The 20,808-nt window shown below is 34.4% G+C and overlaps 2 protein-coding genes across 4 annotated transcripts in view; one reads left to right on the top strand and one right to left on the bottom strand.

Moving 5' to 3' along the window:
• The window catches only part of LOC149788414 (stabilin-2-like), a 495,609-nt gene that overhangs the window by 185,755 nt on the left and 289,046 nt on the right, over positions 1-20,808 (top strand). The window lies entirely within an intron of this gene.
• The window catches only part of LOC149788415 (sex peptide receptor-like), a 131,522-nt gene that overhangs the window by 59,970 nt on the left and 50,744 nt on the right, over positions 1-20,808 (bottom strand). For 2 of the 3 annotated variants that reach the window (XM_089974376.1, XM_089974377.1), the window contains exon 3: positions 12,340-12,394. The gene's annotated coding sequence lies outside the window, so the exon portion shown is untranslated. Of the gene's footprint in view, positions 1-12,339; positions 12,395-18,141; positions 18,291-20,808 lie in introns of those variants that run through there. The other variant, XM_089974378.1, reaches the window with a different exon arrangement.

The following is a 20,808-nucleotide window of genomic DNA, read 5'->3' as shown; positions in this document are numbered from 1 at the left end:
AGATTGAGTCAGACTGCAAACAGCAAAGATCCTGATCTGCCATAGCATAATGCACCTGCAGATCAGGGTCTACATTGTTTACTCTGTTGAATACTCCAAACAAACTGATCAGACCCAGATCTGTTGGCACATTATGTGATGGCAGATTTTGTTCTGTGTTTTTTGCAGGTGGACTCGTCCTAAGGCAAATATATACTGTATTTTATCATTGCTATTGCACCTGACTTACAATTGAACAAATATTCAGTAGTGTATGAACAAAATAATTTGCTCTCCAATATACAAGTCTAGGTAAGGGTTCACTTTTGGTAATGGTGGATAGTTATTAAAAAACTGAATACACTTCTGAAAGAAGAGTACAGGGGATATAAACAAACCATGTACATGTACTTTCAGAAGATGTAGCTGGTTGATTAAATTTAAAATGAGAAATTATACTCTACATGTTAAATAGATATTGTTTTGCCTGTAAATAGATACTGTTTTGCCTGTAAATACATACTGTTTTGCCTGTAAATAGATACTGTTTTGCATATCAAATATATATTGTTTTGCCTGTAAATAGATACTGTTTGCCTGTAAATAGATATTGTTTTGGATATAAAATAGATACTACAGTTTTGCCTGTAAATAGATATTGTTTTGCCTGTAAATAGATTGTTTTGGAAATAAAATAGATACTACAGTTTTGCCTGTAAATAGATAATGTTTTGCCTGTAAATAGATATTGTTTTACCTGTAAATAGATAGTTTTGCCTGTAAATAGATTTGTATTGTCTGTAGGTAAATACCATATTGTCTGGAATTCTTGGTACCTTCTAGTATTTCATACAAGACAGAGCCATTGTAAATCATAATCATTATCATTGGTTTAAACAGACCATGGGAACATGAGATATAGTTCAACCATACACAAGTTTGTACATATTTAATACATATGTAATGTCATGAACTTCTATACTGTTACAGGTAGACATGTGAAACTTGGGTAAATTATAGTCCTATTGGTGAGGATTGTGCCAACACTTTTGGAATTTTGATATAACCCTTAAGGGTGGGGCTGGAGGAGTAGGGATGAATTTACATAAATGACAACTGACCCAAGTGTCGAGACATAATGTTGGGATATCTGGTTCTTTCCATACCACATAATAATCCTCTGCCAGAAACTTTGCTCCTGGATTGTAACTATATAAAGTCCCTGGATCATAATGTAGAGACACTTGAGATCCCAGTGCAATAACCATGTATACACTTGTGAATAAAAGTGACATGTATATTAATGACATTGATCCTAAGGCTAATCTCAAACTGCCAGAGACATAGTGCTTGTGTCAAAACTTAGAACTACTGAGATCACCAATATACAGCCAGAAATATTTATACAGTTTGGTCTGGTATGGACATGCCACCTGGATCAGAAATTGGAGACTGTTGAGATCACAACTCTGTAAATATATGTTGTTTTGGGGTTTAATGCTATTTCTCAGCACAAGATAGGCTATACATGCCAGTCAGCATAACTGGTGGAGGAAGATCCTGAATAAACCCAGGTAAGAACCACTGACCCAGATGACACTACTGGTGGCATTCTCATGTACCCTTATTGGCCTGAGACTTAAACCCATGAAGACAGAAGTGAGATGGCAGTAATCGGTTTTAGACCACTTGGCCAACTAGGGTCCCCTTTATATATATATATATATATATATATATATATATATATATATATATATATATATATGACAATTTGGCCCTGCGGACCAGCCATACCATGGGTCACAGCTTGGAAGTTATTGAGCTCTGCACCATATAATCATGCATATACTTCCTTGGCATAGAAAAGACAAATGCACAAAGACAAGTGAAATTTGCCTCTTTGGAAGACTTTATCTTCAGGGACCTTTACAAGGACTCAGTAAGAAATATTTATATATGGAGAAAGAATAATAGAAATTTTGCACATACAATTTAACTTGGTTGTAGTCAATGGTCTTTTCAGAAACGTTTTGTCATCTAGCAATAGATCATGCAGTAAACCAGAAAAGTATTTTCTCATAAGCTATACAAAATATGATTCAGAAACCAAACATGAGGAATATTACCGCAATACTACAGACACAACTTTATTATTTATTGGTAATCCTTTGTTATCAGTCGAAGCCAACAAGATCTTTAAGGTGATCCATACATACATACTTAGAACTAAGAGAATTTCTTGATGTCTTTATTTTTATATTTGTGGCATATATTTTCTTATTATAAATATATACCAATAAAGCTGAAGTTAAAAATCATTTATGTACCTTCATCCCCATTCACAGCAATATCTTCATACATTTTTTTCCTTCATTTTTCTGATTTGTTGTTTCCCAAGTACTGTATATAGTAACATGTTTCTGCTGTAAATGGTTATACGTTACCATCTGATATTTTACTTACAATTTTCTTTTAATACCTCAATAGCATGTTTAAGTGTTTGAAATTTATGTGTTCATTAATCACATTAGTAAAGTACATATTATTGAGGAGAGGAGAGCATAAAATAAACTTATGCTTGTTGCTTAATCCTCTTTATTTCTGGATCAATTTTATGTACTTTCCAAGATGACTTTGCAAATAAATACTGTTTAAACCCAGAGGCTTAATCTTCATGCGGAAGGTAAGAAGGGGGACAATTGTTTTGAAAACAAAGAGATCAAACTATTTTTTATTGTCCTCATTTTATTTCTTGTATACAGAAGATCTTAATATATTTTACTTATTATTATTACTACTACTACTACTACTACTACTACTACTATTATTTGGTCTCCCTGCCCCCCCCCCAATTTATTTTGGATAACTACGTTTTAAATTAAGTGGATTCACTACTGTGTCAAGAATGACATGAGAATGTGCCCATCATGTTTTTAACTGTGTTAAGTAAAATTAAATCATTTGCATAGCTAGGTTTTTAAACATGCTTAACAGTTTAAGGCAGTAGCTTTGCTAGGTTTTCAGCCTCATTTAAGTGAGTTTAAGGCATTTGTACAGAGAGGTTATTAACTGTATTTAAGTGAGTTTAAGGCATTTGCATAGAGAGGTTTTTGACTGTATTTAAGTGAGTTTAAGGCATTTGTATAGAGAAGTTTTTGACTGTATTTAAGTGAGTTTAAGGCATCTGTATAGAGAGGTTTTTGACTGTATTTAAGTGAGTTTAAGGCATTTGTATAGAGAGGTTTTTAACTGTATTTAAGTGAGTTTAAGGCATTTGTGAAGAGAGGTTTTTAACTGTATTTAAGTGAGTTTAAGGCATTTGTATAGAGAGGTTTTTGACTGTATTTAAGTGAGTTTAAGGCATTTGTATAGAGAGGTTTTTGACTGTATTTAAGTGAGTTTAAGGCATTTGTATAGAGAGGTTTTTGACTGTATTTAAGTGAGTTTAAGGCATTTGTATAGAGAGGTTTTTGACTGTATTTAAGTGAGTTTAAGGCATTTGTATAGAGAAGTTTTTGACTGTATTTAAGTGAGTTTAAGGCATTTGTATAGAGAGGTTTTTGACTGTATTTAAGTTAGTTTAAGGCATTTGTATAGAGAGGTTTTTGACTATTTAAGTGAGTTTAAGGCATTTGTATAGAGAAGTTTTTGACTGTATTTAAGTGAGTTTAAGGCATTTGTATAGAGAGGTTTTTGACTGAATTTAAGTGAGTTTAAGGCATTTGTATGATAGGTTTTTGACTGTATTTAAGTTAGTTTAAGGCATTTGTATAGAGAGGTTTTTGACTGTATTTAAGTGAGTTTAAGGCATTTCATAGATAGGCTTTTAACTGTATTTAAGTGAATTTAAGGGAATTTCATAGATAGGTTTTTAACCATTTTTGAAGTCTATTGCTCTTCTGCAATAAAGATGTGTTGTATCATTGTTTAATGCAGACTGCATCACAATGCCATTCACCCTTATTTTAAATAATTGGCACAAGAAAGTTGCCTCTATGGCACCCATAGGGCACATAAAACAGACATCAGGGAAAAATAGATAAAATGATCATTATGGTTGATTTTAGAATTAAACACACCCAAACTTGGCTTATGGAAGAGCCTGCTCATTGCCAAAAATGAGAGTGCATGGTCAGTGTTCATTGCAAGGAAATGTAATAAGAAATTTCAGAAAAAACTGCTGCACTTAATTCTAAAGCAGGATACTGAGAGGAAAACATGTTGACTCCAATATAAGAAACAATTTCTAGAAGAAAATCAAGCATGAAATATTACAAAATACTGGTTTAGAAAGCCAGTGGCAGGAGTGGCTGATAATAATGTGTTTAATTTCTTAACTAAACAAGAAACAGCCAAGAATATTTGCAACCTGTTCTATTTTTTTTTTTTTTTTTTTGGGTTGTGTATTAATGACTCTACATTTTGACCTGCCCTTTGGCCCTACATGGTTACCTCTAGCATCAGCACTTTGGTATAGCCCTAACCTCTGGAGTTTATGTTACAGACATGGTGAAAATATTCAGTATAAAACTTGGCTTTGGTGCTTCATTCTATCTATACTACTATAATGTCATTCTCACACACACACACACACACACAGAGTAATGGGTGATTAATTAAAATTAATTTTGAGAAGAAATAAAATGTACATTCTATTGAATTCAATTTAAATGTGGAAAAATCAATTTTTAAAAATAAAAATAACTTTATGATACATTACAGTGATAATAGTTTGAAGGTTTAGATAGGAAAAATTTCCCAGTGATTAATGAATGACAGATTTATCTGACCAAACCCATGTCAGATGTTTATTCCATTCCACCCAACTATAAAAACAAAGAGTTCCTGTTTTGAGATATGTTTATTGCTTGTATGTTTCTGAGAGCTGTCCAGAAGGCTGATTGTGGTAATGCCATACTTGCACTGGAAAACATAAGGAGGTCATTTGAAGTCATGATATAGCCATGGGTATGGGGAATCAAAATGGCAAAATGGATTCTGTGTTATCTATTCTCAATGGTATGCAGCGAAAGACTCATCTCAGACGGTGTTGGGATGCATTAAAATGTATAGCATTCACATTATGTATAGTATTATCACAGACTATCCGCAGTAAAATTCAGCAGTTTCATCAAAGAAGCTATAAGAGTCTATTTTGGGCTAAAAAAAAGAATGTTTCATGATTGTGTATAAAACAGCAATGGTTTTACATGATTTAACATCATTAACCAAGAAATTTCATATTAAAATGCCTTTGTATGTAAAACTTTTCAACATTTTATATTGTGTATTTTGAGATACTTGGATGATTTTTGGAAAAGCATGCTTGATTTGACAATGAACTTTGAGACTGGAGTTAAAGTATACAGATAATCTGGTGTCAGGTTGTTCTGAACATTGTACATGAGGATTGATTCATTGTGTTGTACTCTGATGTTAAAAGGTAACCAATAATCTGTCTCTGGGTGTTAAATATTTTCCATCCAACAAGTTTAGCGATATACTTTTGCAGGCATTCAGTGCATTTTACAAGGTAAGATGTTTAACGTCCCCCAAAAACATCAGAATAATCATAAAAATGAGGTAACATATTTTTAAAGTGTAATTCTTCAATTAATTTGTAGAATACTTTGCTACATACAGAGTTACGTTGCTTATGCCATGATAATGTCGGCTGTAACTCATCATAGTTTGTCATGAATTACACTTTGAAGCTTGTTATCTCATCAGTATACAGAAATAATAATAATAATAATAATGACGACTTTATTTAAAGAGGGTAACACAATTAGCTGAAGAACTAATCTACCTTGAGGCCCTCATACAAATTTTGTTATATTTTTGAACTGACTCTCTGAAGCCACTGGATTATATATGGGTTTCAAAGAAGAAAATAGAGTGGGCATTTCTAATCTCAACTGGAATACATGTACTATTCCAGAGCAAAGTTCCAGAATATTGGAAACTTTTTTGAATAATTTCTTATTTGGTTTAGGAATTTTATACTGTTTGGTAGATATGGATTGCAGCTGGGGAATATTGCCAGTTAGCCTATACTGGAATAGGGATTGTAAATATTCAGGAGCACTATTATTGGATATCCTGTACATTAATTTGGCTTTTCTCAAATAGATTCTGTCTTTAATGGGTACTACTTTTTACTTGCCAGCTAAATTTTCCTTGCTTTCTTTTTGGATTGATATTAGCCTGAACGCTCTGTTTTGAAGATGTGCCAGCTTTGTTATGTTTTTATCATTTGAATTACCCCTAAGTGTATTACAGTAGTCTAAATAGGGTTGTATGTAACTATTATAAAATAGTTTTATGTGCATTTCAGGGAGAAAAATGTCTTATCCTACTGAGAAGCCATAAACTTGAATTTACTTTTTTTTTACTGATATGCTTATGTTCAGTCCATGATAGGTAATTATCTACCAAAACACAAAGTAGTCTGTCATGGCAGACCATTTGCAAATTTCTATCCTTCCATGTCAACCATAGCTCATCACTATCAAGATTTGTTCTTTTTTGCTGTGTTTAGATAAGTAATATTTTATTTTTACCAGTATTTACCACCATGCCATTGCATGTGCACCAGTTGTCCTGTTTTTTTAGGGCATCCTGTAAGGAAATTTCGAGTTAATGATTTTTGTTTTGGATGTCTGACAATGTTGTGTCATCTGCATAGAGATCTGTAGATGATATTGAGTCCCTTACTAAAAGTGGTAGGTCGTGAACAAATAAAATAAATAGTAATGAACCTAGAATTGAGCCTTGTGTACTCCATTATCTAATTGTTCCAGGTTCAGAGAGAACATTATTTATATAAACATGTTATGTTTTCTCACGTATGTATGAAGTAAACCATCTAACTATGCTTTCATCAGATTGGTAAATTTTTAGTGTCTTCCAAAGGATTTCATGATCCACCATGTCTAAAGCTTTCCTGAAATGTACAAATGCAGATCCTATTGTAACCTTGGTCAAGTGCTTGAAGCCATTTATCAGTTAGGGAGCTCAAGGCAGTCTCACATGAATGTTTCTTCCTAAAACCTGATTGGTTAGGGTGTAACAGCAAGTGTTTATTTAAATATGACATGAATGAGCCATGGACAATGTTTTTAAATCAATTTTGACAAGTTTGATAGTACTGAGATTGACCAGTAGTTATCAACATCATCCTTAGAAGTAGATTTATGAATAGGAGTTACTTTTGCAGTTTTCCATATTCAGGGGACAGATGAGGTTGCAATACATAAATTGATTATGAATGTTATGCTATCTAAAATAGCAAAGGCAGGAGATTTAATGAGTCTGATCAAGTCCTGTAGCTTACTTGGTATCAAGTTCAGTGGGTACAATTTTTTTATACTGGTGGGATAGATAAACAGACCTCCTGTTTTCTATCACTGGTTCTTTTAACTTTGTGGTAATGTTAGTGAAAAAAATCATTCAAAACATTTGCAATGTCAGTGTCATTAGTGACTATGGTGTCATTTACCAGAAAAAATATATTTTTCACATTCTGCTTTTCTTTTGAGTTGTGCCAGTGATTAAAACCCAATGTTTTTTGAGAATTGAGCACGTAGCAATGTTGGTACACCATGTTAAAAATTCTGACATGGTAAATTTTATTGTAATAAATTTGGAGTACGTGCATTTGGTTATAGCAACCTGTATTAAGAAATTTTTAGATTTTTGTGATTACTTGTCTGATTATTGGAATTCAGTACAGTAAAGATATTCCTTTGCCCGAAATAATTAGCCAGTTACTAAGAGCAAACATCACAGAGTAAAGTGTTTGTGAGTTTCCATGATGCCATGGTTCACTAGTAGTGGAAACATGTCCAAACTGAATGAGTGTCCATGGAATAATAAAGTCCCTACTAATGTCTAGTGGTGTACAATGGTGGTGTGACTGCAATGGCAGTATTTACGGTAGGAAACCGGTAAATTACACAATGAAATCAATAAGAAGGGCCTTGGCAGATACCGTTTATGTTGCCATCGTGGCAAATGTAATTCAGTTATACTGTTGGAAAGTGCCTGGAAACCATAGTTTGACTGGCCTAAGGTGGCGTAGTTATAATACTTCCCTGTGTTAAGGGACAGTTGCAACTGCTGGCGGTATGGAAACCTAACGAAGAGGCCATGTGTATGTGTGGTTGGTGGATATTTGGCAGGTTGTGAGACCTGTGGCCTTGCATTGATTAGAGTAAAAAAAAATTGTATAGAATGGATGCATCATGCTTTCTAATTTACATCTGAAGTTGTATGGAAGTCTTTGGAAATTTGGGGTAAACCTATGGCTTTAGCAGGAATCGTGCCAGGGTCTTGACACTGCTCGGTCAAGTAAAGACCCCTGGCTTGTAACATTATCTTGGATTTTGTTTCATAAATATTTGTTCTGGCAGCTAGAGAATCTGACATACAAAGCAAAGCATTGCTACCATGAAGATCTGATTTGCTTTTTAAATATTTATATAGCCTGTATTTGATTCCTGTTTAGATATTTTTGTTCTGATCCAATCATGAATTTTTTACCATCATCACCACAAGCTTACACTGAATCAGAAGCCACAAAGCCAGAATTTCAGACAAATTTTGTAATTGAATGCAGCATATAAGATTATTAAATAAACCTGTCTTGTCCTCCTGACTTTGACTTTTCTTCCTGCAGTTGCTGACTTGTAAATAGACTTGTCATGTCCTCCTGGAGGTACTGTCTTGAAAATGGACTCACTTTGTCTTCCTGGAGTTACTTTGACTTATCTTCCTGGAGATACTGACTTTGACTTGTCATGTCTTCCTGCAGTCATGGACTTGTAAAAGTAAACTTGTCATGTCCTCCTGGAGGTACAGTCTTCAAAATGGACTCACTTTGTCTTCCTGGAGTTATTGACTTTGACTTGTCATGTCTTCCTTGAGTTACTGACTTTGACTTGTCTTTCTGAAGATATTGACTTTGACTTTGTGATGTATTTCTTGAGTTACTGATTGACTTGTCATCTCTTTCTGCAGTTACTGACATGTAAATAGATTTGTCATATTCTCCCGGAGGTACTGACTCATGAAAATGGACTTGATTTGTCTTCCTGGAGATATTGACTTTGACTTGTCATGTCTTTCTGGAGTTACCAACTTTGACTTGTCATGTCATCCTGGAGTTACTGAATTACTGATCTTAGTAGGTCTTCTGTGATAAAATTAAGGTGGGTGTCATGTCAATAAAATTCATGAAATAGATTTCTTTTCCTGTAATATAGACTTTAATTTCCCTTCTTGTATCAATGTATTAGTGACAGATAATGAAAATGGGGAATTCACGAAGAACTTTTTGAAGGGTATTCTCAAAACCCTTTTCCTGTGTTAGTGAAGAATATACAGTATTGCCTGTCTATGCTAGATCACACTTTCACAAAATACGTACAGTAAAGCCTGTCTAAGCTTGGTCAAACTTTCACAAAACATGTACATCAAGAGTCCCTGAGATAATGTAAACTGCAACACACATAAACTTACAGATATATAAATGAACTGCTTGGTCTAGATTTCCAGTTTTGTGATCTTCAAATTGAGAGTACCCACAGTGCTTCTCCAATCATGTACATGAGTAAATCATTTCTATTACATTACTTCATGATTTTAAGGATTTTGATTGTGTTTTGTTGAAGTTACCCTTCACCATGATACTAAGCATAAGAATGATAGTAAAACCCAACTTATATAAAATCCATCTTATGTAGAGGTCCCCAGAACATAACCCTTACGTATCTTGAAGAGTTGCTGTACAGTATAGCCTGTCTAAGATATGTCACACTTTCACAAAACGTATACAGTATAACCTGTCTAAACTGGGCCACACATTTGCCAAACATAAACCTTATAGTCTGTCTAAGATAGAACCCACTTTCACAAAACCTATCAATTTGAATATGGACTTGTCTACAGAACTAAAACTAGTATATCTCCATATAATGTAAAGACCTGAGAAAATTCATTGACAGTTGTTTCAAAACCGAAGTTATTTGCTGCATTTTTGTTATTATTTCCAAATGACAGCATCTTGAAAATTGAAGAGGGTTTTATTCAACATTGAGAAGTTTTGTGAAAGCTGGACCTGATTGGTGGGGGGGTGCCTTTTATTCTGTCCTGGGAAAATAAATCAGTATGATCGTATCTCATGCTTACTGGTTTGTCTATGGCTGCTGTTGAGCTGCCAGCATGATGAGAGTGAAGTTGGTTTATCGTATATCTCAGAGTTGGATTACCTCATGAAGTGCAATAAAAAGGACACATTCATATATATATGACACAGCAAATATTCAGATTCCAATTTCTGATTTGAATATTCACCAAAGAGTATTCTTATTTGAACATTAGCTTCAGCACTAACATCAATGAAGAAACAAAACTAAGGAAAACAGGCTAAAATTCTTCGACTGAATTGCAATTCAATATTTAGATATTCAGATGCCCATTTAAAGGATAAGTCTTTTATTTTCTCTACTAGAATTGTTGATTCCTGCAATTCCATGACAAGTCCAATGCTGGATGATGAACCTAGAATATTATTTCATAAAACTTTGGCAAATTTCTGTTCAAGATGACCTTGATGGATTGGAAACAGCCCCCACTTTTCCAAGAAATTGCCAAGTTGATCCCATGGGCTTATTATAGAGAATATATTGTAAATTAATTAGATTCTCTCATATGGATCACACAAATGAACAAGATAATTCCAAGTTATAGATTATAAGTCAAACTACTGTAAAAGATAAACCCACACAAAAACATTTGCAACCAGAGGGCATTTATCAGTTCCTTCTTGGATTCATCTGTTGTACAGTCATTATTTATTGTTCATACTCAGCGGTAGATTTAGTTTGTTGGTAATAGTAACAGTATACATTGAAATGTAAGAAATAGTTTTGTCTTGTAGCATGGAAAAGACTGCACAGAATAATAATTTAAAAAAACATCAAGTGAGAACTCGTACTTTTCATGCATCTACAAATGCAAAGCCTCTGTTGTATTTTTATTTTCTTGTGGAAGAAACATTATTTTTATAAAGTTTCTCGATATTTGTTTTTGGTTGGAAATTGATCTGCTAAGGATTTGTACGGTACTTGCTCTTTGTATTAATATGCTTCTTAATTAAGGCTTTTACTGTCTTTATATTGTGCAGATCTCAGAACTTGCTTCATGGGAGATAGACATTACCAGGTTGTCATTAATACATGTTATTCTGAAGCTAACAATTTTCCTGAAAATACATTTTCAGAAGGGGAGAAACAAACAGTAGCTTTTATTGAGTAGTCAAGAGACATTCATCATTTGAAAGCTACCAATACAGGTAATTTGGAAATAGCTAACACTAGTCCAATCCAGCCCCGATTTCACTCCAGAATGATCAGAAAAGGATGAATAGATTGGATGGAGAAATTATGTATACACCTCTCTTGCATAACTTGCAGGCAACAGGGTCCATAAACATTGACCACGGTGTAAGGGAGGGCACAAGGTAAAAGAGAGATACAAATCTTTTTTTAACACATTAACCCCTGCGACGAGTTTATATGGCAGGAGGTAGTAGCCTACTGCAAAGCTCAGTAGCGTCATGGTCGTGTATGATACACTAACATGGGTGGTATGATAGAAGGGTAGACAGATATAGCTCTACATGGATACCAAATAATCTGGAAGTTCTATTTGTACTACAAAATGCAGAGGGAAGAACCTCATTTTTTGGACCCGATTTTATTCCACCCAAAATATGCCCGTGGTTGGAATCCAATTTTGTGTCCGGACTTTAGACTTTTTGGTCTCAGATCTAAGGCAGACAGGTATGAACTGCAAATGAACAGATGAAATTTTGCAAAAAGGTAGGACAAGATGGGCATTTGGAATTAAGAATGGTCTTGACACAAAAATAATTGGTCAGTTAAGCAAAAAAATAAAAATTAAAAATAAATTTTTTTAAAAAAAGAACTCTAACTTTTATGCTTCTGCTCATGTGCGAGCCAAATAACCAATGAAAAATTATGTTTCTAGCACAACTAGGCAATAGGTTATTTGAAAATCACCTAGAAGTTGATGTATTAGGATGTATTCAAAAATAGCTTTCAAAATGTGTTCCCTACTCGAATTTCAGGCAAAAATGACAAAAACCTCCTGGGGTTAATGTGTTAACAGTTCAGGGCAGTGGGGTACTATAAATTTTTGTTGATACATGAGAATCATGACTTGTTTCTCCAGGATATTGTTATAATCTTTGATATTAGACCTTAGGAAATAAATTGAAATAAATAAACTGATATTAGAATTTTGATATTAATCAAGTTGACATGCAGTACTCACAGATTTGTGTAGTGTAGTTGGATTTGCCTCCTGTTCAGGATCAGAGCATGTGTATCTGTTGGAAGCAAACACAAATGAATGAATATTTCATGACTAAATTGTTGCTCATAAATCATGAATCATTAAAGCCAAACCCATCAATACGTTTGCACCGATTAATTCTTCATGATAGCATTCTTAAATATCTGCATACCTTAAATATCTACTTTGTCGATAGTCTGAGCAGAACATCATCTTGCTTGTACTTAAAGTGTCAGTTACACTATATGTGGTAAATCTTCAAAATTTAAATTTTTCTTGCCTTTTGTAGCAAATTATTTGTAGATTAAAATCAGTTTTCTGGGAAATTGACTCAAACCAGATCTGCGGAATTTACCATTAAATGTTAGACTGTCTGAAATTACAGCTCATTATGCATTACCTCCCTTGATTAAGACTTGGTTTGCCATTATGTGTGACATCATTTTTGAAAGAGATGACAGTCAGTCATGTAGAAATAGAGTAATTGTATGGTCATTTAGAGTAAATACAATTTATTTTTTGCACAATGCAATGACAAATTGTGATAAACAGTCAAATGCTTTTTGTACCTAACCTCAGTGAACTTTTTGATAAACATTAAACCTTTATGCAAGAAGTAGTTTCTTTGACCTACGTTTCTTACATCAGTGTCTTTGTTGAAATATTGTGTTTAAAGTTAATTTATTTGGTGCTGTTTATGTTCAAAACTACATTGGAAGGGTCACATCTTTTAACTGAAGCAGAAAGATGGTTCCATCATTAGGAAGTTACATGTCGAACACTTACATTCGAATTGTATAACATGTACATGAATGGAGTGGACCTGATGCTGATATCAAATGCAAAACACAGACAGCACTGGTAGAAAGTCTATAAAATAGTGGAAATATCCATTTTTCTTATTTTTGGGACATTTTGACAGTAAACTCATTTTCAATTTGAAAGAATCACAGAACCATAAAATCTTCACCAAAAAGAAGAAAAGAGAACCCAGCCGGAGTTTAGAATAAATTTTGCTCATCAACCACTTGGAGGATTTGTGTGTAAAAGGAAAATAGAAGTGGAAGTTGTACCACTGCTTAAGAAAAACCCCATTGGCCAGTGGTTATGCTAGAGAAAGAAAATGTGCAAAATGTGTTCACTGAAGAAGGTTTGAGCTGAACCAACAACTGGATGTGAACAATGTCAGGTTAATCTTTGCACAAAAGGCTTCAAAAGCATACCATGCATGAAATTTTCCAGGGTTATTTCAGTTAAATAAAAGATGGATTGCATGATATTTCTAAAAATGGGGCATATAGTTCTGTAAATTGGGTATAAATAACTTTGACAAATAACACAAAAACATACATGACTGTGTAGGTAAATGTAATTGGCATAATTGGTGAAAATTTCATGGTTGATTTTTCGATAGAAGAAGAGAAATTAAGGTAAGGATGAATGCATATGCATGGTGTTCACAAAATTTTTAATTAGCAAAAAACCTTTGGGGCATAAGAAGCAAGACAGATTGGTGGTGCTGGGGCATAGCAGCAGTAAAGCTGATAACAGTGAGTACTGATAACACTGAGTACTGGCAACAGTGAGTACTGATAACACTCAGTGCTGATAACAGTGAGTACTGGTAACAGTGAGTACTGGTAACACTGAGTACTGATAACACTGAATACTGATAACAGTGAGTACTGATAACAGTGATGGTGCTGAAAAAGATACATCCTAGCCAATAACCAAGTCACAGTCTTTTAGCCAGTCAAGCCAGATGTAGAAATAAATGTTTGTTTAGTGGTGTGTGTGTGTATGTGATTTAGATTTCTTTAAACATAGTTTTTAACAAATATTCAGTCATATCGCTATGATGTCTGCAGTGTGACAGTTTATAGTGATGTCTAGCACTGGGGCATCATGCTGCAGACATGTAGCATGATGTCCCACCCAGTCACATTATCCTGACACCAACCAAACTAGTCCTAACATTAACCTCTTAATGCTGAGTGCCAAGCAAGGCAGCTGTTATATCATTTTTTTAAAAGTATTTGGTATGACTCAGCCGGGGTTCAAACCCGCGACCTCCCGCATCTGAAGCAGACACTCTAACCACCAGGCCATCGGAACGGTCTGTTCATTGGTGTACTTTTCATATTATTGACTGTAGAAGCATTGTGTGTTTGCTAAGGTTAGCTGTGTTTTGTACATTTGGATGAGGATAGGAATTAAATGAGGTGTCTGCATGCCACTACTTTGATATCCATTAATAATTCTTTTTGTTACTTTTTGTATGTATGTATGGTATGTATGTATGTATGTATGTATGTTTGTATGTGTATGTGTGTGTGTATGTATGTATGTATGTATGTATGTATGTATGTATGTATGTATGTATGTATGTATGTATGTATGTGTGTGTATGTGTGTATGTATGTGTGTGTGTGTGTGTGTGTGTGTGTGTGTGTGTACTGGCATGTCAGCACAATACTGGCTATATGGTGCAGATTTAAAGTTAAGTTAAAGTAAATTAAAATCTTTAATTACAAAAGGGGTCAGATTTTCTTGGTTGAGATCATGTTAGTTTCTGATGGTAATTACTGTTTGCATCAGCTACTGGACACTCCCAAAAGCATTGCAGAGGTGAATTGGGCAATTGTTGAGTATACTGGACACTCCTAAAAGCATTGCAGAGGTGAATTGGGCAATTGTTGAGTATACTGGACACTCCTAAAAGCATTGCAGAGGTGAATTGTGCAATTGTTTAGTATACTGGACACTTCTAAAAGCATTCCAGAGGTGAATTGTGCAATTGTTTAGTATACTGGACACTCCTAAAAGCATTGCAGAGGTGAACTGGGCAATTGTTGAGTATACTGGACACTCCTAAAAGCATTGCAGAGGTGAATTGTGCAATTGTTGAGTATAAAGGACACTCCTAAAAGTATTGCAGAGGTGAATTGTGCAATTGTTGAGTATACTGGACACTCCTGAAAGCATTTCAGAGGTGAATTGTGCAATTGTTGAGTATACTGAACACTCCTAAGAGCATTGCAGAGGTGAATTGTGCAATTGTTGAGTATACTGGACACTCCTAAAAGCATTGCAGCTGGACACTCCTAAAAGCATTGCAGAGGTGAATTGTGCAATTGTTGAGTATACTGGACACTCCTAAAAGCATTGCAGAGGTGAATTGTGCAATTTTTGAGTAAACTGGACACTCCAAAAAGCATTGAACTGCTCCGGCTTTGCCAAGTCGTACCAAAGACTTACAAAAATGGTACCTGCAGCTGCCTCGTTTGGTGCTCAGCATTAAGAGGTTAGTGTTAGGACTGGTCAGCCTTGTGTCAAGATAATGTGACTTGGTGGGACATGATGCTACATGTCTGCAGCATGATGCCCCAGTGCTAGACATCAATATAAACTGTTACACTGCAGACATCGAAGCGATATGACTGAAATTTTTTTTAAAGCAATTTTAAAAATCCAAATCACACACACCTTAAAGCATTGCAGAGGTGAATTGTGCAATTGTTGAGTATACTGGACACTCCTAAAAGCATTGCAGAGGTGAATTGGGCAATTGTTGAGTATACTTTGGTTTTAATTTGTCAGTGAAGAAAGATGCCATAGGGTCTTTTGATTATGCTGTGTCAAACTGGGAACCTTCCAAGTAGGCCCTATTAATAATTAAAATATTTTCCAAGCATATTACATGTCATAAAATCATTACAAATTAGGCAATGATGGGGGAAAATTATGCAAGTAAGAAAGAGAAGTAAAATAATATTAGAACTACATATAAGTCATTCCCCTTTATGAGGCAGAGAAATTTGAACAGCAAACACATATCTTCATTAATTTGTAAGCCATTTTAGATTTATAATGCAGTAGTAAGAGCTGTGAATACTGAATAGAACATGGCAAAATGTTATCTTATGAGATAAGGGGGTGGGGTCTCCATGTGCCATTTCAGAGAACTGTAGTTTATTTTGAAGAGTTATCTGTTGATAATTTCGACTGAAAGTAGGAATCTGCTGTATATATTTTCTTAGTGTGGCTTCTATAATGTGAAAGTTACAAAATGTGCCAAGATTGTTCTTCCATAGTTGATTGCACAATATTTATGTAATTCTTTCCTATAATTGTAATCGATTATACTCTTTTATGACTCGCTCTGTTGATCACTGAAGTAATGCAGCATCAAACGCTTCAATTTCTTACATTTTCACAGGATCACTGTTAATTTTTTAAAACTATTTTGTGTATATATTGGTAGATGTTATGCAAGAGCTTAACTTTGACTATTGAAGACTGAAATTAATTTCATGTGTTAGTGTGTTTACAGTTTACATGTATAGTTAACCACTCTGAGTTTGTAATTTCTATCTAAATGTCTAATGTATGTGAACATGTATGTGTGAGATGGATAGTTATTTACTACACTCTGTATCTGTACATATTATGTTGAGGGCCCCAAGGTAGATCAGTTCTTTTTGTAACTAATTGAGGTATCCTCTTTAAATAAAGTCTTATTCTTTGTCTTCTTCTTTTTCTTTTTCATCTTGTTGTTCTTATATCTATTCTTAAATGTAATCCTGTTTTTTGTTCTACTGGAATGTTATGTTATACATACATACATATATACACATACATATATATATATCAGGGGCTGGTAATATATTTACTTGCATCAAATTTTGTGAGCATCATGTTTTAAACAGAATTATTGGTAAGCAATGCAAAAGATATTTATAATAAAAACTAATTTGGGGTTTTCAGATATGGAAGCTTGAAAAACAAATTAAAAAAGAGATCTCCATATTTGACATTTAGAGTCAGCAAGCATGGTTCCAAAACATTAGTTACATCCATTCTGAGGGAACAACAGTGTTTCCCTGCCCCCCCCCCCCATTCATTATTAGACTATAATACAGTGCAACCCCCACTATAACGCAAATTCTGATATAACGCGGTCATGGCATGATTCCACTGTAGTTATTTTTGAATGATTCACAGATTAGCTGAAGCAGAAGCTTAGAAGTTGTCTTTAGTATTTGATTTTAAGAAGAAATTACACTGATCCTATAACTGAACAATACTGTAAACTTCATGACATGTATTACAAATGACTGAAAAACATCTATCTCACAATTAACTTGAGTTATCATGTCAAAGTAATTAGAAGCTGTCAAAATAAAGCCATTTTGTCCTACTTCAATGGTAGAACTATTTATTTTGCTTGTTTTTATTTAACCCTTTTGATCTCTTGACATTCTTGATGCCAGAATTATTAGAATTGTGACTGAGCAGTTTTTTTTTCAGTATAAATGTTTCTATGGTGATATTTTCGTACATTTCTCTTTTAACACCTTCATTATCAAAAGATAATTGTGTTATTTCAGAATTAGATGTTCATTATATTTAGACTTTTGCAAAACAGTCTTACTTTGTGATTATACTTTTTTGTAATTTTTTGCTAACTTTAAACTAAAATGAAAAACAACAATGCAGTAATTAACCCTTCAAAATAGTTTGAGTTCACTAAGTTACCTGGATCAATTAAAAAGGGAGTGGTATGCAATGAGGTCAAGGGGCAGTTGTGTGACTGTGTGTGCATGCATGTATGTATGTATATTCAAGTGCCAGCATGAATATTTTAGTGTCTGTTTGGATAAACAAAGTGATTCTTTATTTTCACTTTCAGCAGTAAATGTTCAACTGTAGTTACCAGTCTGCTGATAAGACTTATCTCTTTTCTGCATGTCTGGCATTGAGTGTCAACTTTCATCTCACCACAAGCACTGCCTCTGTGATCTCTGTCAGTTTTTCCTCTTATGACGTCATAGCCCTCAGCACTGGTATCTTTCCCCACAGTTCAGGACACAACCCTTTATGCATATCTCCCCTAATTCCTGATAATGCTGACAGTCTGAAAGAGGGACCAGCCCAAATGATAGACTGTTTTGTATGTAACCTTTGCTCCCCAAATATCTGGGATTTCTCTCTCCTAATTCTACCACCTTACAACTTGATTCCATGTTTTAGCAACATAAACCAAAACTTCCCATTGAAGTATTTCTTGGAAGACCAAAGTTTACAGATTGCATGCTAAAATTTCATGGAAGTGAGCTAAGTCAGAACCAGGTTATACATGAGTACTACAGACAGCTACAGATTTTGATCAGGTTTTATTTTAAAGTAGGCTATGTTATATCATGCAAGCGAGCCTATATGTTTTACCTTATGTGCAAAAATTATACACCTCTGTTACACATCATTCATGCATATTTATAATGTTTTCTTAATTCCCAGGCAGTTAGAACATACATCATTCTTCATGTTAATTTCTAACATCTTCCAGGTGTATGTTGAAGTACTGTATATATTCGCTTATTAGTAAAGTCAAACTGCAAACAAAAAAGATCCTGATCTGCCATAGCATAATGCACCTACAGATCCAGGTCTGTGCTGTTCTACTGATCACTCCTAACTGAACAGACACAGATCTGCCAATGCATTATGTGATGGCAGATCATGGTCTGTGCAGTTTGCAGTTGGACATGTCTTATAAGCGAGTTTATATGGCATAAAGGGTGAAAGTTAATACTGTTTAATTTAAACGGGGGTCTCCTGCAGGAAAATCAATTTGCTGGGAGTCATGCATTTTTTGTGTGTACATTAACCCTGCGTACAACATTTACACATCATGAGGTTGTACCCTGCGTCCAAGCTCTGTTCGGTGAATGTCATTTATATTACACTAAGCTGGGTGTCATTACAGAAAAGTAGACAGATATATAATCTGGACTTTTTACTCACATTACAAGTTATGTCAAGAAAAACATAATTTGTCAGACCCAATTTTTTTACACCAAACATTTTAGAATTTTTGCCTCACAGTCTAAAGTTGACCATTCTGAACATGGACAGGTGAACCTTTGCAAAAAGTAGGATAAGTTTGAGATTTGGAATAAAAAGTGCCCACCTGGACACAAAAATTACAGGTCCATAAATACCTTCTTCAATCGTCCCCGTAGTAAATTGTTTACCCTTCTATACAAGCATGAGTGAAATAACCAATCCAAAACATCTTTAACACATCTAGGCATACAGCTATTTGAAGATCTCTTTGGAGCATGTGTATTTGGATGTACATATTCAGAAGTAACCCCCAAAATGTTTTTCCTACTCCAATTTCAGGCAATAATGACACAAATCTCAAAGGCATAATGAGTTGAAACTGAAGCAAGTCCTCTTTGATGCAGGCTCTTCTGCCCAGAAACAAAATTACATTTTTGAGAGGAATTTGGAACTTGATCATTCAAAAGTAGTTAATAGGATGACATTCATTTTTTGTATTTAAGGGCTTCCAGGTGGTGGGGCTGGGATTCTGTTTTGAACCTCAAGATGATTAATTTTTATTCAACTAATATAATGGATATTTTTTGTGTTGCCTATAATATATTAGAGCAAGAATTTATTGTCTCCTCACCTCTCCCTCAATTAAATGGATGGTCCTAACCTTTCAAATATTCTCTTTATTCATTCGTGTGCATGCACAAACAAGGATCTGAAAGTGTAATTTAATTTGTCTTTCTGATTAATTGACAATTTTATGATTTAGATTATAAATGATTTTTTTGGTCATTTTTATTTATTTGTCAGCATCAGGGCAGGAGTATGGTCCTTGTAGGCATTAGGCACTTTTTGTATAAAATGATTTACATTGACACGACTTTGCCTACTAATGTGTATACAGTGTTCGGTAACAAGGTTTTGTAGGCCCTAGGCACAGTGCCTACTGTGCATATTGGTTATTTTTATATCCTTGATCAGTGTAATTTAATTAAGACTGCAGTAGAAGAGCTCTTTCCTTTCCCAAAGTCAGGAAGGCCTTGTGACCACACTCTTGTTTGAATTAGACTTTCATTGCTAACTAAAACACATCAGGTATCTGGCAACTGTTTATGCAATTAGTTGACAACAAATATGATAGGCATAGTGCCAGACCACTCCAAAGATAAGTCCAAACTAGAAATACCTTCTGTGAATTTTTGTAAATCATAATAAGACTGTTCATATTAAATGATTGAAGCAGATAAAGTCAGGTTTTGAATTACCAGCAAGTGGACGTCCATCCAGAATGAATAAGCAGTTCAGTTTAAGCCTATAATCATAATTATGTCTGTTTAGTGGATGTGGTGACACACCAAAATTTGCCTGTTTTATCAAGGCCTACTTAATCAAAATTTGCCTGTTTCATCAAGGCCTACTTAAGCAAAATTTGTCATTTGTATCAAGGCCTACTTAAGCAAAATTTGACATTTTTATCAAGGCCTACTTAAGTAAAATTTGACATTTTTATCAAGGCCTACTTAAGCAAAATTTGCCATTTTTATCAAGGCCTACTTAAGCAAAATTTGCCTGTTTTATCAAGGCCTACTTAAGCAAAATTTGCCA

This window comes from Sinohyriopsis cumingii, chromosome 11 (genome assembly GCF_028554795.1).
Source record: "Sinohyriopsis cumingii isolate HCF-2022 chromosome 11, ASM2855479v2, whole genome shotgun sequence".
Lineage (NCBI taxonomy): Eukaryota > Metazoa > Mollusca > Bivalvia > Unionida > Unionidae > Sinohyriopsis > Sinohyriopsis cumingii.
This window is presented reverse-complemented; position numbering and strand designations above follow the sequence as displayed.